This window comes from Anomaloglossus baeobatrachus, chromosome 5 (assembly GCF_048569485.1).
Source record: "Anomaloglossus baeobatrachus isolate aAnoBae1 chromosome 5, aAnoBae1.hap1, whole genome shotgun sequence".
NCBI lineage: Eukaryota > Metazoa > Chordata > Amphibia > Anura > Aromobatidae > Anomaloglossus > Anomaloglossus baeobatrachus.
In genome coordinates this window covers 229,313,901-229,338,329 of record NC_134357.1, presented here as the reverse complement: position 1 = coordinate 229,338,329, position 24,429 = coordinate 229,313,901, and the positions used below count along the sequence as shown (strand labels likewise).

The window sequence follows — 24,429 nt, the reverse complement described above, 5'->3', positions numbered from 1 at the left end:
GAACAAAGGTAGATGATGGCCAAAAAAGGAAAATGCTTGAATGGATCTCAAGTGGTCCAACAAGTGCCTTCTCAGCCACTTCAAGTACCGCATCCAAAAAACACCAGTCCTCTGAGTTGTCATCCCAATCAAACTTGCTTTCTCCCAGCTCTGAAGTCTCCATCAGCCCTGCACAGTATGGTGGAACTGAGATGGCTGAGTCTGCAGAGCTGTTCAGTCACACTATAGCCTGGGAATCAGAGGTCTGCTCCCAAGCTACAGTGAGTACAGACCAGGAAATGGTCTGCAGTGATGCCCAGAACCTTTGTGACTCTGATTCAGGCCGTGAGGACCAAGTTTCTGAGCATAATGTTGACCCTTTTTCACAAACTGTAACACCTGTTGTTATAGACAATGAGGAACATACTGATGACGATGAGACGCAGATACCAGATTGGGATGACAACTTAAATATTCGGTCAGGGCAAGAAGAGGCTCGGTCTGAGGGGGAGGGGAGTGCAAACACAACAATTGATGAAGTTCTAGATCCCACCTACTGTCAACCCCCAGTCAGGCACTCGAGGAGGTCAACAGAGGCAGTGGAGGAGGATGCAACCGACGACGAAGTTACCTTGCGCCTTCCTGGACAGAGTCGGAGCACTGGTAGCACATCTACAACTGCATCATCAGCCACCACTCTGCCTCTGAGCACTAGTCGGGGGGGCTCAGCAGGTCGCATGCCCTCTAAGCCTTGCCTAGCCTGGTCCTTTTTTGACATAGAAAAAGATCGCCCAAATTATGTGATGTGTAAAATTTGTCGTGATTCTGTTAGTAGAGGTCAAAACCTCAGCAGTTTGACAACTTCTTCCATGAATCGTCACATGAATAAATATCATAGGTCCCAGTGGGAAGTTCACCGTGCTGCAATGCGGCCTAGCGGAGCGAACCATTCACGGCCTGCCCCTTCCAGTGCATCCGCGCGCTCTTCATCTTCTAGGACTGTGGGGACAGCTGTCACACCTGGTTTTCCACGCACAACTTCCACCACTGTAACCGCAACAGGCAGTTTGCTTGGTAGGTCGTCAGTTGGTTTGGAAGGGGAAACAAGTGAGTGTGTACAGCTCTCTCAGACATCGATTGCACCAACGTTGGATGAAGGCAACATCATGTCTACGCCTGCACTTTCCTCACAAACCTGCATTTTTCCAGGGACACCCTACTCAACACCGTCTACACACAGCAGCTAGATCTCTGTCCCTCAGATGTGGTCAAATAAAAGGCCATTTCCTGCGACCCATGACAAAGCTAAGAGGTTGACTCTATCCCTCTGTAAGCTCTTGGCTACCGAAATGCTGCCTTTCCGCCTAGTGGACACACAGGATTTTAGAGACCTTATGTCTGTCGCTGTGCCCCAGTACCATATGCCTAGTCGCCACTACTTCTCTAAGAAAGGTGTGCCAGCGCTACACCAGCATGTCGCACACAACATCACCGCTTCCTTGAGAAACTCTGTGTGTGAACGGGTGCATTTCACCACCGATACTTGGACCAGTAAGCATGGACAGGGACGTTACATGTCGCTGACTGGGCACTGGGTAACTATGGTGATAGATGGTGAAGGGTCTGCTGCACAAGTCTTGCCGTCCCCACGACTTGTGTGTCAATCCTCTGTCTGTCCAAGTTCCACCACTGCTTCTGCCTCCTCCACCTCATCTGTGTCCTCCACCTCTGCCCCAAGCCTGCCTGGTCAGGCCACCACCGTTCTCACTGCGCAGAAGGAATCACGCACCCCTCATTACTATGCTGGCAGCAGAGCGCAACGGCATCAGGCGTTCTTTAGCTTGACATGTCTTGGGAATAAGAGTCACACAGCTGAGGAGTTGTGGTCAGCTCTGCGGTCCGAGTTTAATAAATGGTTGTCTCCACTCAACCTGCAGCCTGGTAAGGCCATGTGCGACAATGCTGCAAACCTGGGTGCGGCCCTTCAAGTGGGCAAGGTGACACACGTACCTTGTATGGCTCACGTGTTGAACCTTGTTGTCCAGCAATTTTTAACACACTATCCCGGCCTAGATGGCCTTCTGACCAGGGCACGAAAACTGTCTGCTCACTTCCGCCGTTCAAGCGCCGCAGCTGAGCGACTTGCATCGCTCCAGAAGTCTTTCGGCCTGCCGGTTCATCGCCTGAAATGCGATGTGCCGACACGCTGGAATTCGACTCTCCACATGTTACAGCGACTGTGGTAGCACCGCCGAGCCCTGGTGCAATACGTCATGACGTATAGCCTGGGCCAACGAGATGCAGAGGTGGGGCAGATCACCCTGATGGAGTGGTCTCAGATCAAGGACCTATGCACCCTTCTGCACAGTTTCGACATGGCGACGAATATGTTTAGCGCTGACAATGCCATTATCAGCATGACAATTCCAGTCATTTACATGCTGGAGCACACGCTAAACACTATTCGGAGTCAGGGGGTGAGACAACAGGAAGGGGAGGAACTACAGGAGGATTCATATGCGCAAGACACAACAACATCACCAAGGTCCAGACGTTCATCATCACCAACGCGGCAGGCATGGGACCATGGGGGACAGGGATCAACAAGGGCGCATAGTAGCAGGTGAAATGTTGAGGAAGGTGCAGGAGAACATGAAGAAATGGAGACATGGAATAAATGGAGACATGGAAGACTCAGCGGATGAGGGAGACCTTGGTCAAATTTCAGTTGAAAGAGGTTGGGGGCAGATGTCAGAGGAAGAAAGAACGGGTAGCACCTCTATGCCACAAACACAGAGTGGACTTGGTCCGCATGGCTGCGCAAGACACATGAGTGCCTTCTTGTTGCACTACCTCCAACATGACCCTCGTATTGTCAAAATTAGAAGTGATGATGACTACTGGCTTGCCACACTATTAGATCCCCGGTACAAGTCCAAATTTTGTGACATAATTCCAGCCATAGAAAGGGACGCACGTATGCACGAGTATCAGCAGAAGCTGTTACTCGATCTAAGCTCGGCTTTTCCACCAAACAACCGTGCAGATGCAGGGAGTGAATCTCACAGTTGTAACTTGACAAACATGGGACGGTCTCTTCATCTTCAACAGTGTACCCGCACCAATAGGACTGTATCTGGTGCTGGTAACAGCAATTTTATGGAATCTTTTCATAATTTTTTTAGACCCTCCTTTGCAAGGCCACCAGAGACAACAAGTCTGACACATAGTCAACGGCTGGAGAGGATGATACAGGAGTATCTCCAAATGAACATCGATGCCATGACTTTGCAAATGGAGCCTTGCTCATTTTGGGCTTCAAATCTAGAAAAATGGCCAGAGCTCTCCAGTTACGCCTTGGAGATTTTGTCGTGTCCAGCTGCCAGCGTTGTCTCTGAACGTGTCTTCAGTGCTGCTGGGTGTGTGCTGACAGATAAGCGCACGCGTCTGTCCAGTGACAATGTGGACAGACTAACATTCATCAAAATGAACAAGTCATGGATCCACCAGGAATTTACTACCCCTGTGTCATCCTGGGGAGAGTAAATGCTTGTGGATTTTGAAAGTGCTTGATGCAAATCTAGCTGTGAAGTGTACAACTAGGGCACAAGTGCTGCCACTGAATGGGTGGGTGTGGGTGGGGCCCAATTTTTGGAAAAAAAAGGGAGACTCCGCTTGGAGTAACCCTTGCTTGCTGTGTTTTTTAAAAATGATCCAAGATGAACAGAGCTGGGATCAGGAAAGACTTTGCTACCTACCCCGGAGTCATCCTGGGGACGGTTAAGTATGGCGTATTTTTGAATGTGCTTGATGCAAATCTAGCTGTGAAGTGTACAACTAGGGCACAAGTGCTGCCACTGAATGGGTGGGTGTGTGTGGGGCACAATTTTTGGAAAAAAAGGGAGACTCCGCTTGGAGTAACCCTTGCTTGCTGTGTTTTTTAAAAATGATCCAAGATGAACAGAGCTGGGATCAGGAAAGACTTTGCTACCTACCCCGGAGTCATCCTGGGGACGGTTAAGTATGGCGTATTTTTGAATGTGCTTGATGCAAATCTAGCTGTGAAGTGTACAACTAGGGCACAAGTGCTGCCACTGATGGGGTGTCAGTGTGGCCCAATTTTTGGAAAAAAGGGAGACTCCGCTTGGAGTAAACCTTACTTACATTGTTTTTAAAAATGATCCAAGATGAACAGAGCTGGGATCAGGAAAGACTTTGCTACCTACCCCGAAGTCATCCTGGGGACGGTTAAGTATGGCGTATTTTTGAATGTGCTTGATGCAAATCTAGCTGTGAAGTGTACAACTAGGGCACAAGTGCTGCCACTGATGGGGTGTCAGTGTGGCCCAATTTTTGGAAAAAAAGGGAGACTCCGCTTGGAGTAACCCTTGCTTGCTGTGTTTTTTAAAAATGATCCAAGATGAACAGAGCTGGGATCAGGAAAGACTTTGCTACCTATCCCGGTGTCATCCTGGGGACGGTTAAGTATGGCGTATTTTTGAATGTGCTTGATGCAAATCTAGCTGTGAAGTGTACAACTAGGGCACAAGTGCTGCCACTGAATGAGTGGGTGTGTGTGGGGCACAATTTTTGGAAAAAAAGGGAGACTCCGCTTGGAGTAACCCTTGCTTGCTGTGTTTTTTAAAAATGATCCAAGATGAACAGAGCTGGGATCAGGAAAGACTTTGCTACCTACCCCGGTGTCATCCTGGGGACGGTTAAGTATGGCGTATTTTTGAATGTGCTTGATGCAAATCTAGCTGTGAAGTGCACAACTAGGGCACAAGTGCTGCCACTGATGGGGTGTCAGTGTGGCACAATTTTTGGAAAAAAGGGAGACTCCGCTTGGAGTAACCCTTACTTACATTGTTTTTAAAAATGATCCAAGATGAACAGAGCTGGGATCAGGAAAGAATTTGTCCTTGTCACTTTCCCATGTGTTTGTGTTGTGAGTTGTTTGTCACCTTTTGGACACCTTTGAGGGTGTTTTCTAGGTGTTTTTATGTGTTTGTGATTGCCTGCCATTGTTTCCTATGCAGTTCGAGTTCGGTTTGTCGAACGTTCGACGAACCGAATTCGAACGGGAGCTCCGTTCGGCGAACCGACCTCGAGCCGAACCGCGACCGGTTCGCTCATCTCTACTCATGAGCTCTGCTGTGTGGTTAAAAAGTACTGTACAACATATACAGTCACATGTGGGGTATTGCCACATTCAGGAAAAATTATGTAGCACATTATGGGGTTTGCTTACCTATTCCCCTTGTGAAAATTGGAAATCTGCAGTAAAAACAATATTTTACTGGTAAAAATGTAATTATTTTTTCTTTACCGCCCAATAGTATAACATTTTGTGAAACACCTGTGATGTGCGGATCCTTGGAAGTTCGGTGGGTTCATCCGCACTTTAGATTAAGTTCGGTTTAGGCCCTGGACTTGACCTGAACCAAGATTGAAGTCACTTATTGGACAGTTTGGGTCTCCGCCCACATGCAGACAGCCGTGAACAGAACATTTCCAGGGGAAATTGGATGGGATTTTTCCAATTTTTTTCTTTGGTGCACACATTATCTGATCATGCTGTTGTTCCTCCCAGTGTGAGCTCTTTAAACACTTCAAGCGGCTCACATTTAGCTGAGCACCAAGCATACCTGAGCACAGCGATGCTTACCTGAGTGGTGTTCATATGTAAAGCACCCGCAGTCTGTTTTTTTTGTAAAGTCTGTGTTTGGTATGAGCACTGAACCTTGGGTTTGCTCATCTCTACTGTGGTATCAATATCCTCATTGCCCCTCTAGATGAATTCATTGAGGGGTGTACTTTGCAAAATAGGATCACTTATGGGGTTCTGATTTTCTTGCACCTCAGGGGCTCTGCCAATGTGACATGGGACCCCCAAACCATTCCAGCTAAATCTGAACTCCAATATGGCACCCCTTCCCTTCTGAACCTTGCACTGTGCCTCAAAAGTAGTTTTTGACCACATAGCAAACTCAAAAAAAGGAGAAAATGTGTATCAAATTGTATGATCCATTCTCTCCTTGTCTCTCCAGGCAGGAAGGAGACAAACTCTAGCACCACCTATTGGAAGCAGCAATCCTACAAGTCAAAAGTGGCCTTTTAACAAGCCTTTTCATATGACTTAGGATTTATACCAGATTAGAATCCCAATTTGCAGACACAGTGTTTCGGCGTGATTGCCCCTCGTCAGTGCAAAGTATGGGAACTGATCTGGCTTATGATAAGCTATAGTGGGGACCACAGGGAAGACTATTCTCTCCCACTTTTGACTTGTAGGATTGCTACTTCCAATAGGTGGCGCTAGAGTTTGTCTCCTTCCACCCTGGAGAGACAATTTGAATATTTCCCAGAGGGATATTGCACCTGTAAGTCCCCTCACTGGCAGCCAGACTGGTTTGTCAGTTCTCCCCCGTGGTCCCCATTTTCTCCTACTACACTTTTAGAAGAACTGGAGCCAAAGTAACATTTTAGTGGGAAAAAATTGTATTTTTTATTTTAACAGCCCAATGTTATACAGTTTCATGAATCACTTGAGGGTTAAAATTGCTCACTACATCCCAATATGTCCACAATCTATAACAGCCAGAATAGCACTCCTTCTCTTCCTAGCCCAGCCGAATAGTCAAACAGTTGTTTTCCACTACACATGGAGTATCGGTTTACTCAGGTGAAAATGCACAATATAATTTGTTGTGCAATTTCTCCTTTCTCACTTGTTAAAATACAAAATTTGAGGCTAAACTAAATCAATTTTTTTTAACCAATCACCAGGATTTTCATATATAACCTAAAGCCAGTGCTATACTGGCACTATCAGGCTGATTCTATTCATAACATTAGTGGTCAGCTCGGATGTTTAGGTTTTGAAATCCAAGAATGTAAAGTTTATAAAATTGGCATCATGCTTGAGTGACAGCAGCTGAGGAGCAGATAATATGTGTGACCCATGTGACCAGAAGGGGCGGGGCCTCAGCCAACAAAGCTGATATCAGGAAGGAACATTTTCCTATTGGTTGAGGCCCTGCCCTTTCTGGTCACATGGGTATGACCTCATCACAGGTCCTGGAAGTGAAAAATTACATCAATTATAATACTTATTCTAATTCTAAGAGGGGGAGGGGATAACTATGAATTCCCCCCAGATATTATCTGATCCTCAGCTGCTGTCACTCAAGCAGCTGCTGATTTTATAAACTTTACTTTCTTGGATTTCAAAATCTATATATCCAAGGCGACCACTAAAGGTATGTAGAGAATTAGCCAGTATAGCATTGACTTTACGTTATATACGAAAAACCTGATGATTGATTCGCTTTAATTTTATAAAATTCTGTGAAGCACCTGGGCATTCAAGGTGCTCACCACACTTCTAGATAAGTTTCTTGAAAGGTCTAGTGCACAAAATAGGGTCACTTATAGGGGGTTTCCTTTGTTTAGGCACATCAGGTGCTCTCCACCTAGGATGTCCACTAACGATTTCAGCCCATTATGCACTGCAAAAGTCAAATGGTGCTCTTTCCCTTCCGAGCCCTGCTATGCGCCCAAGTTTTTCACCACATAAGGGGTATTGGTGTATCAAGGCAAAGTTGCACAACAAATTATATGGTGTATTTTCTCCTGTAACAAATAGCACTAACCATGTGTATTAAATGTGTAAAAAACACTTTATTAGTATAATATTACCATAAATGATAAATCGTAGAGTCAAGATTTAAACATGCGCATGTGCCGCCTCTGGCGCCATTTTACTGAAATCTTTCGCGTCCGTCACCGGTAGATCAATCTCACCTGCTTTGCGCCGCCGATACACCCTTCCTCCCAGCCAAGGGCCCACAGCATTGCCTCACTTGTGCCATTGCCGGCTTCCTGTAACCCTGCTCCACCGCCCCACCCCGGTAAGCTACATTTGGCTAATAAGATGCACCCCCAATTTTCCCCCGATTTTGGTTGGGAAAAGTGTTTTATAATCCCAAAAATACGGTATATATTTTATAAACATTTTTGTGGGAAATTTTTTTTTTTATTTTTGGCTCAAGGTTATGCAATTTTGTGAAGCACCTTGTTCAAGGTGCATACCACACACCTAAATAAATTATTTGCGTTGTCCAGTTTCCAAAATGAGATCACTTGTGGGGGTTTCTACTGTTTAGGCACATCAGGAGCTCTGCAAATGCGACATGTCCGCTATCGATTACCATATTTTTCAGACTATAAGGCGCACATAAAAGCCTATGATTTTCTCAGAAATCTAAAGTGCGGCTTATAATTCGGTGCGCCTTATATATGAATACAGTACGGTACATGGATTGAGCATTACGGCCACCGTAGTCATGAGCCTCACTAAGTGCAGTGATATGTACAGCTCTGTGCGCAGGAGCCCCGTGGATTATCTGTGCCCTAAAAATGCCTCCTGTTAAGAGACATGCTTATGATGCAGATTTTAAGCTTAAAGCTATAAGTCATGCAGTAGAGCATGGAAATAGAGCAGCTGCAAGAGAATTCAACATAAATGAATCTATGGTGCGTAAGTGGAGGAAACAAGAAGATGCACTGCGCCAGGTAAAGAAGACCAAATTGAGTTTCAGGGGAAACAAAGCAAGATGGCCACAGTTGGAGGACAAAATAGAACAGTGGGTTATCAAACAGAGAACCACAGATAGAAGCGTCTCCACTGTCTCTATTCGACTCAAAGCCTCAGCGTTAGCACGCGACATGGAGATAAAAGAGTTTCGAGGAGGTCCTTCATGGTGCTTTCGTTTTATGAAAAGGCGTAATCTCTGCATCCGCACCAGAACTACTGTCTGCCAGCAAATGCCAAAGGATTATGAAGAGAAGCTGGCCATTTTCCGCACCTACTGCATAACCAAGATAAATGAAAAGAACATCCAGCCAGAACACATCACTAACATGGATGAGGTCCCCCTCACTTTCGATAGTCCCGTAAATCGTACTGTTGAGAAAACAGGGACCAGTACGGTATCTATACGTACCACAGGAAACGAGAAGTCCTCTTTCACTGTACTTCTCGCCTGTCAGGCTAATGGCCAGAAACTACCACCCATTGTCATTTTCAAGAGAAAGACTTTACCAAAAGAAAAGTTTCCTGCTGGTATCATCAAAGCTAACCTAAAGGGCTGGATGGACGAGGAGAAGATGATTGAGTGGCTGAGGGAGGTCTACGTCAAGAGACCGGATGGCTTTTTTCACAAATACCCATCCCTATTGGTTTGTGACTCCATGTGCGCCCATGTGACCGATAATGTCAAAGCCCAAGTGAAGAAAACAAATTCAGAGTTTGCCGTAATTCCGGATGGATTAACCAAAGAGCTTCAGCCACTAGATATCGGCATCAACAGGTCATTTAAAGTTAAACTGCGAGCTGCGTGGGAGCATTGGATGACAGAAGGTGACCACACATTCTCCAACACAGGGAGGCAACGCCGGGCAAGTTATGCCACTATGTGCCAGTGGATCGTGGATGCCTGGAAAAAGGTATCAGTCTCCAGTGTAATCCGAGCTTTCAGGAAGGCTGGAATCATCACTGAAGAGCTAAGCAGCAGCAACGAGACCGACTCAGATAATGATGAGGGGGACCCGAGAATGCTTGATATAGAAATCGCCCAACTGTTAAACTCAGACACTGAAGATGAAGAATTTGTGGAGGAGGAATGAACTAAAAATGTATTGATTTGCAGTTACAACTAAACAAGTTGAGAGTTATTATGAAAGAGTTGAATAAATTTTGACCTACAGTCTGAGCTTTGTTTCATTTAAAGGGAACCTGTCACCAGTTTTATGGCCTATAAGCTGCGGCCACCACCAGTGGGCTCTTATATACAGCATTCTAACATGCTGTATATAAGAGCGCAGGCCGCGCTGTACAACAAATAAAAATCACTTTATAATACGGTACTCACCTAAACCAATCGCTCCGATGCTGCATGGCCAGGTGGGCGGCGCTGTTCTCCGGGACCGGCGCCTCCTCTTTCGGCCATCTTGCTCCTCTGTCTTCTGAAGCCTGTGTGTATGACGCGTCCACGTCATACACACTCGCCGGCACTGAGGTCCTGTGCAGGACTTCAGTGCCGGCGTGTGTGTATGACGTGTATGACATGGTTCCTAGACAAAAAGTTTTATAAATTTTGTGGGAAAAATTAGAAATTGCTGATAATCCTTAACCCATAGTTCCTTCAAGTTCTCAAGAGCCACCAACAGTGCATGTCTTCAGGATTTCTTTAGCATTACCTAGATTCCATCACCTGTGCAATACTAAGAAAATCCTGAAAACATGCACTGTTGGTGGCTGTTGAGGACTGGAGTTGGGGAACTCTCTGCTATAACCCTTTTAACTTCCTAACCAAAAAAATTGTGTTTCAAATAGATGTGACAAGTAGGCATGTGGTAAATATTCTTTATTAACTATTTTGTGTGACATATCTCTAAGGTTTAAGGGCATAAAAATTCAGTTTTACAATTGTGAAAATTTTCACCAAATTTCCAATAAAAAAATATTATCCTAAATTTACCACTAACATGAAGTACAATATGTCCCCATAAAATTATTTCAGAATCATTGGAATCCGTTGAAGTGTTCCAGAGTTATAACCTCATAAAGTGACACTTTGCAGAACTGAAAAAATTAGCCTTTTCAGAAAGGTGAAAACATGCTCAGGGTGAAGGGGTTAAATATATTTTCTAAGAAAATATACCATTACTATTGTGTGTTCTTTGTACATATATTTTCAGTAATATGTTGCATATTTTTGACTAGGCTAGTCTAAGCTTACACTGTTTAGATATTACACCATATTGGTAAATCAGCCCCAAGGTAAGTTAAAGGGGTACTCCAGGGAGATAAAAACATTTTGCATTGTCCCTGCATTCATCTACATATACAATTGCTAGTTGTGTCTGTAACCCTATTCCGGCAGGCACCGCGGCACTGTCAGTTGTGCAGGCGCAGATTGAACTGCACGAACTGCGCGTGCGCAAGTAGCGGTGACGTTACCGCTCTTCCCACACACGCAATGCATGTATACACTAAACACAGGCACACACCTGGATACTCACCTGTCCCTAGCGATGCGGTCCCCGGCACTGAAGTCCCCAGCACTGCTCCTGCTTCCAGCTCTTCAGTACAGTGAATATTCAGTGAGTACAGTACAGCCATACACACACACACACACACACACGTACACAGATGACACGTACACACAGCGTACAGCCATATACACACACGTACACAGATGATACGTACACACAGCGTACAGCCATACACACACGTACACATACAACACGCACACACACCGTACAGCCATACACACATACATGTACACAGATGACACACACACACAGCGTACAGCCATATACACACACACATGAACACAGACGACACGCACACACAGCGTACCGCCATATACACACACATGTACACAGACGACACGTACACACGGCACAGCTCAAGAAACACAACACCAGATACCAATATACAGCACACAAGGAAGAGACAGTGCACAGGGCTGAAAGATGTCAAATAACGCAACACATACAATACACAAATGCGGAACGATGGCATACAACAGATATGTTGGAAAGTGCAATCAGTGTGACACATGTCCACTGCTCCTGTCAGCACCACTAAGCATAGACAGATGTTCATGTCCCCGCACTCCTGATACGATAGCATTGGGCCTATTTCTAGTCTAATATATAAAGCTGAGTGTATGTATGTATGTGTGGGTGGGTGTATGTGTGTATGTCCGCTAAAGGAATCAACACCGTCGCATTTGCCATCACGAAATTTTGCACAGACGCCTCATGTGACCCAGGGAACGTCGTAGACTATGTTTTGATGGGAAAATGTAACCGCATGCTTTACAGTTACTCTCCAAAAAACCTGCCTACATTAAAGTGAATGGAGCCTGGAACTACTGGTTATTAATAGGAGCTGTGATTGGCTGCTATAGGATAAAAGGACATTCATAGTATAAGAGCTTATGTGTGAGGTAATAAGATGTTGGTGGGGAGACGGATAGAGAGACTGAGAGACAGACAGAGACAGACGGGGAAAGAGACAGACCTGGAAAGAGACAGACCTGGAAAGAGACAGACCTGGAAAGAGACAGACCGGGAAAGAGACAGACCGGGAAAGAGACAGACCGGGAAAGAGACAGACCGGGAAAGAGACAGACCGGGAAAGAGACAGACCGGGAAAGAGACAGACCGGGAAAGAGACAGACCGGGAAAGAGACAGACCGGGAAAGAGACAGACGGGGAAAGAGACAGACGGGGAAAGAGACAGATGGGGAAAGAGACAGACGGGGAAAGAGACAGATGAGGAAAGAGACAGATGGGGAAAGAGACAGACAGAGACAGGCAGAGAGGCAAATACAGATGGGGAAAGAGAGAGCAATAGAGACAGACCAGGAAAGAGACAGACAGAGCCAAGCAGACAGGGAAAGAGACAGACAGGCAAAGACACAGACAAAGAGACAGGGAAAGAGACGGGGCTAGAGACAGACCTTGGAAAGAAACAGACCTGGAAAGAGACAGACCGGGGAAAGAAAAAGAGAGTTAGAAACAGACAAAGAAAGAAAAAAATAGACAGAGACAAGCAGACTGGGAAAGAGACAGGACGGGGAAAGAGACAGGACGGGGAAAGAGACAGGACGGGGAAAGAGACAGGACGGGGAAAGAGACAGGACGGGGAAAGAAAGAGACAGGACGGGGAAAGAAAGAGACAGGACGGGGAAAGAAAGAGACAGGACGGGGAAAGAAAGAGACAGGACGGGGAAAGAAAGAGACAGGACGGGGAAAGAAAGAGACAGGACGGGGAAAGAGAGAGACAGGACGGGGAAAGAGACAGGACGGAGAAAGAGACAGGACGGGGAAAGAGAGAGAAAGGACGGGGAGAGAGAGAGACAGGACGGGGAGAGAGAGAGACAGGACGGGGAGAGAGAGAGACAGGACGGGGAGAGAGAGAGACAGGACGGGGAGAGAGAGAGACAGGACGGGGAGAGAGAGAGACAGGACGGGGAGAGAGAGAGACAGGACGGGGAGAGAGAGAGACAGGACGGGGAGAGAGAGAGACAGGACGGGGAGAGAGAGAGACAGGACGGGGAGAGAGAGAGACAGGACGGGGAAAGAGAGAGACAGGACGGGGAGAGAGAGAGACAGGACGGGGAAAGAGAGTGACAGGACAGGGAAAGAGAGACAGGACGGGGAAAGAGAGACACAGGACGGGGAAAGAGAGAGACAGGACGGGGAAAGAGAGAGACAGGACGGGGAAAGAGAGAGACAGGACGGGGAAAGAGAGAGACAGGACGGGGAAAGAGAGAGACAGGACGGGGAAAGAGAGAGACAGGACGGGGAAAGAGAGACACAGGACGGGGAAAGAGAGAGACAGGACGGGGAAAGAGAGAGACAGGACGGGGAAAGAGAGAGACAGGACGGGGAAAGAGAGAGACAGGACGGGGAAAGAGAGAGACAGGACGGGGAAAGAGAGAGACAGGACGGGGAAAGAGAGAGACAGGACGGGGACAGAGAGAGACAGACAGACACAGAGATAGAGACAGATAGACTGATACAAAGACAGACAGAGAGATAGAAACAGACAGACAAGGAATGAGACAGACAAGGAAACAGACAGACAGACAGCGACACACAAAGACTGGGAGAGAGACAGAGAGACAGTTACTATCCCAGGCAACGCCCGGGTACTACAGCTAGTACATTATAAAAATGAGATGCCTAGTACACTTGTATTATCTTTGGAACACTTGAGTTATACAATAGCTGCTCCTCACCCCTCCCGTGTGGGACGTTATGTCACACATCATTGTGCTGTATCTGTCAGTTTCCTGGTACTTCTATGCAGAGAAAAAGAGGTGTAGCCACTACCCCTGTTCTCAGACTGCAGAAGCAACAGGAGACTGACAGATACGTACAGCACGGAGCTTCTGGGATACCGTGCCCTCAGAATGCGGAAGCAGACTATTATAGGAGGCTGACTTATGCAGCGCAATGATGTGTGACATAACGACCCATACGGGAGGGGTGAGGAGTAGCTATTGTATAACTCAAGTGTTCTAAAGACAAGCATACTAGGCATCTCAGCTTTACAGTGTATAAGTGCATGCACAGTACAAAATATTTTCTTTATCTCCCCGAAGTACCCTTTAACTTTTATTTACCGGCACCACATACAAGAATTGATACTGGTTTGCAGCTGGTTGTAGTGATTTCAGGAGTCCAGAAATCAAATGAAAGAACAATTAAGAGGAGCAAAGCCAAGTTCATAGAAATCTATGCTGTAGTCTGGAGCTCTAATGGGGTTTGTCATGTAACCACACGGAACTGAAGCTACATTTGGTAAAAGCTTGAAAAGGTAAATATCATGCATATTTTTAAAATAACACAATACATTTAAGTAAATTTGTTAGGAGAAGAGAGAAAAAAACCAATTCATAAATACAATATTATTCTATAGGACCTAAGAGTCTATGACCCAATTTCATACATAACAGTCATAGGGCAGTTAGATCCGGGATAGACTTATTACACCGCCCATGGTCTCTCAGTTGACATTTGCTTTTGATAACTTTTTAATGATCTTTTTGGGGGAACCAGAGTGTCACTAAGTCCTGGCTTTTTCCGCTTTCCCTTATCACTTTGGGGTTCCTCAACTTGTTCTTCTGCACACTTTAAACTGTGCATTTCTAATACTTTATTGCTTGAATCACTTCCAACCATTTCTCGTTGTGCAGATGCTGTACTTCCCTGAGGCAAGTCACTACCATGGCTGAATTTGCATCTGGTTCCATAACGACATCGTCCATCTCTTTGGTATGCAAGACAGACACTTTTTCCACCCTTTGCCCAATTGCCATCACTCAGCTTGACATGCCTTTCCAAGATGCTTAGCTGTGCCTGCTTTTCATCTTGGAATGGGTTTGAAAATACACTGCTAGAACTCAACCCACTATCACTACCAAGACATGGAGCGGGAAGCCTGAAGGAGGGCAAAGGAGATGGGAGAGGTGCTGGAGATTCTTCCACCTTGTCTTTCTTTTGACACCCCTCATCTTCTTCACTGCTGGAGGCTGCATCAGCAAAGAAACTTGATCTGGATGCAACCTGACTGAAACAACAACAAAAATAGGTAACTAGTTTGACTGTGAAAATCCTGCATAAAAATAACACAAGTACAAAAATATTTTCTAATAATCGGTTATCATAAAGCTTGGGATAAAAGGTGAGGATCTGGTCTGCTCCCTCTTGTAAGAATTAGCTAGACATATGAAGGATAGGCTACATGACTGGTCCCCCTCCCACACCAATAACACATCTCAGGGCCCACATAGCTTTTGTAATGTGATAGGACAGAATCGTGAATCAACCAAAATCATTTACTTTTTTTATAGTGTCATTAGATCTGTAGGATATTTTGGTATACTTGGACAAATAGTGTAAAAAAAAAAAAAAAAAAAGCTAAACTGCCAGCACAGTAAAGGTCCTAAAATTTGTCTTTGCTGAAAATTTTTTTTGTCAGAATGTTGAATTTGTAGAGCCCATTAGGTATGACTAATTTGATTTATGACACCTAGGCACAGAATATACTACATAGACAAATGTATTGGGACAACATCACATTTTACCTAAAAGCTTTTCTGACATCCGATTCTACATCTATAGGTATGACTGAGAAACTGGCCCTCCCTTTGCAGCTGCCACTCTTCTTATAAAGCTTCCTACAGAATTTTGGAGTGTGTAAGGGGGGATTTTTGCTCATTCATTCACAAGAGCATTTGTGAGGTCAGATACCAATGTAGGAAGAGAGGGCCAGACTCGCAATCTACATTTTAGGAGGGTGGAGGTCATTGTTCTGTGTGGTCCATCGTGTTCTTCCACATCACAATGACCCAACCAAGATTTTACAGGCCTTGCCTTGTGTACTGCTGGAAGATAAATGGGCCTTCCCCAAACTTTTTGCACAAAGTTTTAAGCATACAATTGTCCAAAATATGCTGGTATGCTGAAGTATTAAGATATCCCTCCAGACGAACCAAGGCTTAAGGTACCGTCACACATAACGAGATCGCTAGCGAGATTGCTGCTGAGTTACGGTTTCTGTGACGCAGTAGCGATCTCGTTATGTGTGACATTTACCAGGCCCCTGCTGTGAGATCGCTAGTCGTTGCAGAATGGTCCAGGCCATTTGCTGGGCAGGACACATCGCTGTGTGTGACAGGGTCCCAGTGACTGCTGGGATCGTTATACAGGTTGCTACTGCGACCTGTATCGTTCCTGCGTCGTTGGTAAGGTCTGACTGTGTGACATCTCACCAGCGACCTCCCAGTGACTAACCAGCGATCCCTATCAGGTCGCAACGTTCTCGGGATCGCTGGTAAGTCGTTGTGTGTGACTGGGCCTTTAGGCCAACCTCTGGGAAAAAAAAACCCTTTTATGCATTATGCCTACTTCCCCAAACTTTACAGCTCGTACAATTCAGTCAGGTAGGTGGTGTTTTCCTGGCAATTGACAAACCCCGATACATCAGACGCCAGCTAGAGAAGTGGGATGTGTTACTTTACAGAACAAGTTTCAAGTTCTCTGCTTTACACCACTCCACTCCTCGTAACATAAGGCTTGCATCAGCTTCTCTGCCATGGAAATTCACACCACGAAGCCCCAGCACACACTTCTTTGGAGAATTTTAAAAGGGGTTTTCTAGTTATAGCTTTCAGGCCTCTAATAGTGGCTGATGTAGATAGTGAGGTTTGAAACTCTGCAGCTGAGTCAGCAGAGTATTGGTGACTTTTATGCACTATGTGCCTCAGCACTCGATAACTTACCCCAATCTGTGGGCCCGATTCATCAAGACTGCCATTGTTCACACTGGTCTTGATGAGAATATGTGCTGGGGTCAGACTCTCCATCATAAAGCATATGCCACTTCATGAATCAGGAGTGTCAGATGAGTGCGTGCACCTCTGAGTGCCTCGACACAAATCCTACGCCAGTACCTGGTAGAGTGACACTTTAGGCATAGCGAATGCTGCCGCTCGTCATGAATTTGATGAGTAGCGGTTGCCACTTTCCTATTCTCCCGCATCTCCACCCATTTTATTAGAGCTGGGCGAAAATGGCATGAGTATGCCAAAGTTGAAAATTTTAGCTCAGTCCTGAGCTGCGCTAAATGATGTGATTTTTCAAAGGTTTTTTTTATGCCAGAATACTTGCATAAAAGCTTTGATGAATCGGGCCCATTATCCTATTGTGATCTGCCACTTCTGGACTGAATTTTGTATGGATCTTAAATACTTTCATTTTTTAACAATGCCCATTAATCATGGAATATTTAGGAGGAAAGAAATTTCTCGAACTAACTGGCAACATTGGCATTCTATTATAGTCCCCCAGTTGCGTCCCAATACTTTTGTCCAATTAGTGTATATACCGTGTTTTTCCAAAAATAAGACCTCCCCAAAAATAAGCCCTAGCAGGGATTTTCAGCATTTTCGGAGAAAGGCTTAAATATAAGCCCTCCCCCGAAAATAAGCCCTAGTCCCGGATCAATAATGAAGTGTCCGTGCAGCTAAAAAAGATACAGATACTGCAGGACACTTCATTATACACAGCGGCACCCGACAATTACCGTACACTCCCGATGCTGAGCGGCAGGACCTGCAGTGATCACACACCCGCACACATCAGCTCTCACACACACACACACACACACACACACACACAAAATCAGATCTCACACACAAAATCAGATCTCACACACAAAATCAGATCTCACACACAAACATCGGATCGCACACACAGTCAGATCGCACACACAAACATCGGATCTCACGCAAACATCAAATCACACACACACACACACACACACACAAAATCAGATCTCACACACAAAATCAGATCTCACACACAAACATCGGATCGCACACACAGTCAGATCGCACACACAAACATCGGATCACACGCAAACATCAAATCACACACACACACACACACAAAATCAGATCTCACACACAAACATCGGATCGCACACACAGTCAGATCGCACACATAATCAGATCGCACACATAATCAGATCGCACACACAAACATCGGATCACACGCACACACACACACAAACATCGGATCGCATACACATCGGATCGCATACACACTCACCTCATCCAGTGACACCGATCTCTTCTTGCCGGGAGAATCCTGAGAGGCAGTGCGGTGCGTGTGTGTGTGTGTGTGACCTGCTGTGTGTGTCTGCAATCGGCTGTGTGTGTGTGTCTGCGATCGGCTGTGTTTTTCTACAATCGGCTGTTTGTGTCTGAGTTCGGATGTGTGTATCTGTGATCGGCTGTGTGTGCCTGTGATCGGCTGTGTGTATCTGTGATCGGCTGTGTGTGCCTGTGATCGGCTGTGTGTGCCTGTGATCGGCTGTGTGTGCCTGTGATCGGCTGTGTGTGCCTGTGATCGGCTGTGTGTGCCTGTGATCGGCTGTGTGTGCCTGTGATCGGCTGTGTGTGCCTGTGATCGGATGTGTGTGCCTGTGATCGGATGTGTGTGCCTGTGATCGCCTGTGTGTGCCTGTGATAGGATGTGTGTATCTGTGATCGGCTGTGTGTGCCTGTGATAGGATGTGTGTATCTGTGATCGGCAGTGTGTGCCTGCGATCGGATGTGTGTATCTGTGATCGGCAGTGTGTGCCTGCGATCGGATGTGTGTATCTGTGATCGGCAGTGTGTGCCTGCGATCGGATGTGTGTGATCTGCTGTGTGTATCTGTGATCGGCTGTGTATATCTGCGATCTGCTGTGTGTGTGTGTGTGTGTGTCTGGGTGATCTGCTGTGTGTGTGTGTGTCTGGGTGATCTGCTGTGTGTGTGTGTGAGATCTGCTGTGTGTGTGATCTGCTGTGTGTGTCTGGGATCTTTTGTGTGTGTCAGCGTGTCAGCTAGCAGCAGGGTAGGACGGCATGCAGCACCGACCGGAGATCACAGGAGGACCTGGGAGCCACGCAGACGTCCTGGTCTGGTGAGTATGAGTCTCCTGGGAAGTGGGGGTCTGCTTTTTTTGAGGGGTAAACTTACCCCCAACCGTGTTTCTCCAAGAATAAGACCTCCTCCAGAAATAAGCCCTAGTGCTTTTTTGGGGGGCAAAAAAAAATATAAGACAGTGTCTTATTTTTGGAAAAACACGGTAGTGAGCTTGGCCCTCCACAGTAAGTTTTTGTCCACTGTTAGGGCAAACTAGTAGGTGCCCCATAAACGTTCTTCCAGTTACACTAAAAGCATACCTACAGAAAACAGACAGATTTCACATTATAAAAAAAGTACAGTTTTTGGACCTAGTGTATGTAGCCACACATCTAAGTACTGTGATGTACCAGTATAACTCAAGCTCTCCAACAAAAGCCAAACATTGTCCAATGTAGGCCAATTGTCCTCATCGAACCTCCCCTCAACATCACCATCCTTTTAAAGGGAATTTGTCACCAGGTTTTTGCTACCACAGAGCAGCATAATGTAGAGGCAGAGACCCTGATTCCAGCGATGTGTCACTTACTGAGCTGTTTGCTGTTATTTTAATAAAATCAATGTTTTCTCTACTGCAGATCTAGCAGTTATACAGAGCTCATGAATATGCTGGACTACCTGGTAGCACCCCAAGTAGTCCTCTAATGATCACTGATTAATCAGTGATTTTATCAAAACTACACTAAGCAGCCCAGTAAGTGAAACACGTCTGGAATCAGGATCTCTGCCCCTGTGTTATGGTGCTCTCAGATTAGGTGTTAAAAACCTGGTGACAGATTCCCTTTAAGTGGACCAGACTGGAACCTTGCTTTAGCTTGTGAACCCCATAATGCCTCTAGCAATATTCAGGTGTCCAGACATGACATGTTTCTGTTTAACATAAGGATAGATAAGGATATTTAGAGGAGGGGCTAGATGGGTTCTTCGTTAATATAAGATCATAACAGTGGGCATGATGTGCAATATAGGCATCCCTCATCTAAGCTTTGTTGAGTAAATATGTTTTATGACAGAATAACAAGGTCACACTTGCTCACCAGGACGTATTGTCATCTGCTGCTTCATCTTCATCAGAGCCAGAAGAACTGTATCCTGAGAGAAGCCCCAGTGATGATGGAGCGGTGTTCATGGCTTACTGACTGAATCACAATGACACCTACAGAATAATAGTAGTCTTATTATTACATGTATGACCCAAGTGAAAATTGTACAATACTGAAGAACACATACACTGCCCAGTGTAGCTGAACTCTTAATAACTGAAAAACAGAATCTGAATTTCCATGCTTTTTCATAATTGTTCTTTGGTTGATATGCACATGTCTGACCAAAGCATGTTCATCATTGGTACACAGCAATCATCTCCTTCCTGAGCGGTATGATGGCTGGACATTCCCATCTTGTTTGTACTTGTGTATAATTGTTTGTACAGATGAACGAGTATTCAGGTATGTGGGAATTGCACCCCAAGGATAAACCAGACTTGTGCAAGTCCACAATTCTCTTCCTGAGATCTTGGCTGATTTCTTTTGACTTTCCCGTGATGCTACACAAAGAAGCAGTGTGTTTCAAGTGTGCATTAAAATACATCCACAGGTGTGTCTCTAATTAACTCAGATGTTGCTATTAAACCTATCAGAAGCTTCCAAAGACCTGACATCATCATATGGGCTGTCCTATATTGTTTACAGGCATAGTACTCTTAGTGCATGTAAACCTTTGACTTTGCAGAAAGTAATAAAAATGCCTTAAAACATTCTATCTCTCATCAATCTGGCATTTGGCAAATATAAATAATGTTTGTAATCCTAATTGACCTAAAACGTGAAAGTGAGAAAAACATGCCTGTGTCTTTTTAGATAGTGTATGTAAACTTCTAGTTTCAATTGTGTATGTATATATATATATATATATATATATATATATATATATATATATATATATATATACATACACACATACATACAGTGAGTACAGGAAGTATTCAGTCCCCTTTAAATTTTTCACTCTTTGTTTCATTGAAGCCATTTGGTAAGTTCAAAAAAGTTCATTTTTTTTTCTCATTAATGTACACCCCATTAATTAATTAATGCACCCCATCATGGCAGAAATAACGAAATGTACATTTTTTTTGCAAATGTATTAAACAAGAAAAACTGAAATATCGCACGGTCATAAGTATTCAGACCCTTTGCTCAGGCACTCATATGTAAGTCACATGCTGTCCATTTCCTTGTGATCCTCCTTGAGATGGTTCTACTCCTTCATTGGAGTCCAGCTGTGTTTCATTAAACTGATAGAACTTGATTTGGAAAGGCGCACACCTGTCTATATAAGACCTCAGCTCACAGTGCATGTCACACCAAATGAAAATCATGAGGTCAAAAGGTACTGCCCAAAGAGCTCAGAGACAGAATTGTAGCAAGGCACAGATCGGGCGAAGGTTACAAAAGAGTTTCTGCAGTACTCAAGGTTTCCTAAGAGCACAGTGGCCTCAATAATCGTTAAATGGAAGAAGTCTAGGACCACCAGAACCCTTCCTAGACCTGGCCGTCCAGCCAAACTGAGCAATCGTGGGAGAAGAGCCTTGGTGAGAGAGGTAAAGAATAACCCCAAGATCACTGTGGCTGAGCTCCAGAGATGCATTAGGGAGATGGGAGAAAGTTCCTCAAAGTCAACTATCACTTCAACCCTCCAGCAGTCGGGCCTTTATGGCAGAGTGGCCCAACAGAAGCTTCTATTCAGTGCAAGACATATGAAAAACCGCATAAACATTGCAAAAAAACTCATGAAGGACTCTCATAGTATGAGAAATAAGATTCTCTGGTCTGATGAGACAAAGATAGAATATGTGGAGATAACCAGGCACTGCTCATCGCTTGCCCAATACAATCCCAACAGTGAAACATGGTTGTGGCAGCATCATGCTATGGGGGTGTTTTTCAGCTGCAGGGACAGGACGACTGGTTGCAATTGAAGAAAAGATGAATGTGGCCAAGTACAGAGATATCCTGGAAGATAACCTCTTCCAGAGTGCTCTGGTTCACCTTCCAAGACAATGACCCTAAGCACACAGCTAAAATAACAAAGGAGTGGCTTCAGAACAACTCTGTGACCATTCTTGACTGGCCCAGCCAGAGCCCTGACCTAAACCCAATTGAGCATCTGTGGAGACACCTGAAAATGGCTGTCCAAAAACATTCACCATCCAACCTGACGGAACTGGAGAGGATCTACAAGGAAGAATGGCAGAGGATCCCCAAATCCAGGTGTGGAAAAACTTGTTGCATCATTTCCAAGAAGACTCATGGCTGTACTTGCTCAAAAGGAGGATGCTTCTACTCAATACTGAGCAAAGGGTGTGAATACTTCTGACCATGTGATATTTCAGTTTTCCTTGTTTAATAAATTTGCAAAAATTTCTACACTTGTTTTTTTCTGTCAAGATGGGGTGCAGAGTGTACATTAATGAGAAAAAGAAATGAACTTTTTTGAATTTACCAAATGGCTGCAATGAAACAAAGTGAAAAATTTAAAGGGGTCTGAATACTTTCCGTACCCACACTGTATGTGGAGTCTATTGTCTGAATAATCAAGCAATCACAGTTTCAAATCCCCAAAAAGAGCTAAAAAAAAAAAGTGATTATTGTATTACTTTAGAAAAAATATATATACAGTATATCACAAAAGTGAGTATGCCCCTCACATTTTTGTAAATATTTTCCATCATCTTTTGGGACAACACTGAAGATATGACACTTTCATACAATCTAAAGTAGTCAGTGTACAGCGTGTATAACAGTGTACATTTAAATAACTTAAAGCCATTAATGTCTAAATCGCTCGCAACAAAAGTGAGTACGCCCCTAACCAAAAATGGCCAAATTGTGCCCAAAGTGTCAATATTTTGTGTGGCCGCTATTATTATCAAGCAATGCCTTTAGTGGAACCTGTGACCAGGTTTTTCCCCTATAAGCTGCGGCCAGTACCAGTCAGGTTTCATATGCAGCATTTTAGAATACTGGATATAAGTGCCCAGGTTGGTCTGTATAATGTAAAAAACAGCTTTTATTATACTCACCTACTATGTTTCCCCGAAAATAAGACGTCCCCCGAAAATAAGACATAGCAGGAATTTTCAGGGATGCTTTAATATAAGACATCCCCTGAAAATAAGACATAGCTGCGGTCAATAATGAAGTGTCATGCAGTGGACACTTCATTATAGGCAGCGGGCACCCCCAGAAGAGAGAAGACAGAAGAAAGAAGACCCCCGATCATACTCAACAGAAGTCGACCGGGAGCAGGTGAGCGCATCAAGGTCCTGCAGCGGCGGAACACACACACACACACACACACATAAGAACAGACACACACATCAGATCACACTCACTCACTCTCACACACACATCAGATCGCATCCACGCACTCACAACATCCAGTGATATCGCTTGCTTCTCGGCGGCGATACTATGGTGCAGTGACCTTCCAGGACCTGCCAGAGGATCACATGGCCGGAAGCTTGTGGTATCTCCGGATGTTGTGTGTGAGGCGCAGGGAGAAGTGGGGTGTGTGTGTGAGTGTATGCGATCAGATGTGTGCGAGCATACTGTCTGATGTGTGACTGTGTGTGAACGTAAGCGATCGGATCTGTGAGTGTCGGCAGGAGGCCGAGGAGCACGGCGTGCAGCACAGCTGCTGGGATCGTGGGGTGGGTGGGAAGAAGTGGGGTGGGTGTTTGTGTGTGTGTGTGTGTGTGTGTGTGTGTGATCTGATGTCAGCCAGACGCAGGGGAGGCGTGCAGCGTACCTGATGGGAGATCACAGAAGGATCTGGGAGCCATACAGACGCCCTGGGCTGGTAAGTATGACGATCCTGGGATGGGGGGGGGGGGTCTGCTTTTTGTGGGGGGTAAACTTACCCCCAACCATTTCTCCTCGAGAATAAGACACCCCCTGAAAATAAGACATATTTTTTTTTTTGCCCTGAAAAAAAGCACAAAGACTGTGTCTTATTTTCGGGGAAACAGGGTAAGGAGTGGTCCAGCGCCTCCTATCTTCTTGCAATTGCCATTCTGCTCCATGTGGATGGTGCGTCCTACGTTGTCCACACAAAGACCGCCATTGTGCACATGCACTCTGCTCAGGGCAGAGCAAAGCATTGTAATGTGCTGACGAGGGGAAAGGTCAAAGACCGCCCGCGCAGACACACTACAATACAGTGATCTGCCCTCAGCAGCGTAGATCAAATTGTAAATGTGCATATGCACAACGGTGGCCTGTGTGTAGATGACGTAGGACGCGTCATCCACATAGAGCAGGGAAGGGGGACAGCGATGGAAGGAAGATAGGAGGTGCAGGACCGAGACCAGTGATGCCCATCGGACCT

The 24,429-nt window shown here is 45.3% G+C and overlaps 1 long non-coding RNA gene across 1 annotated transcript in view; it reads right to left on the bottom strand.

The window, feature by feature from the left end:
* Positions 1–14,073: 14,073 nt before the first annotated feature.
* LOC142311079 (uncharacterized) overlaps positions 14,074–24,429 on the bottom strand; it is a 30,912-nt gene continuing 20,556 nt past the window's right edge. Inside the window, exons 2-3 of the long non-coding RNA XR_012754238.1 lie at positions 20,079–20,197; positions 14,074–15,136 (exon numbers count right to left, since the gene is read on the bottom strand). This is a non-coding gene — a long non-coding RNA (uncharacterized LOC142311079). The remainder of the gene's footprint in view (positions 15,137–20,078; positions 20,198–24,429) is intronic.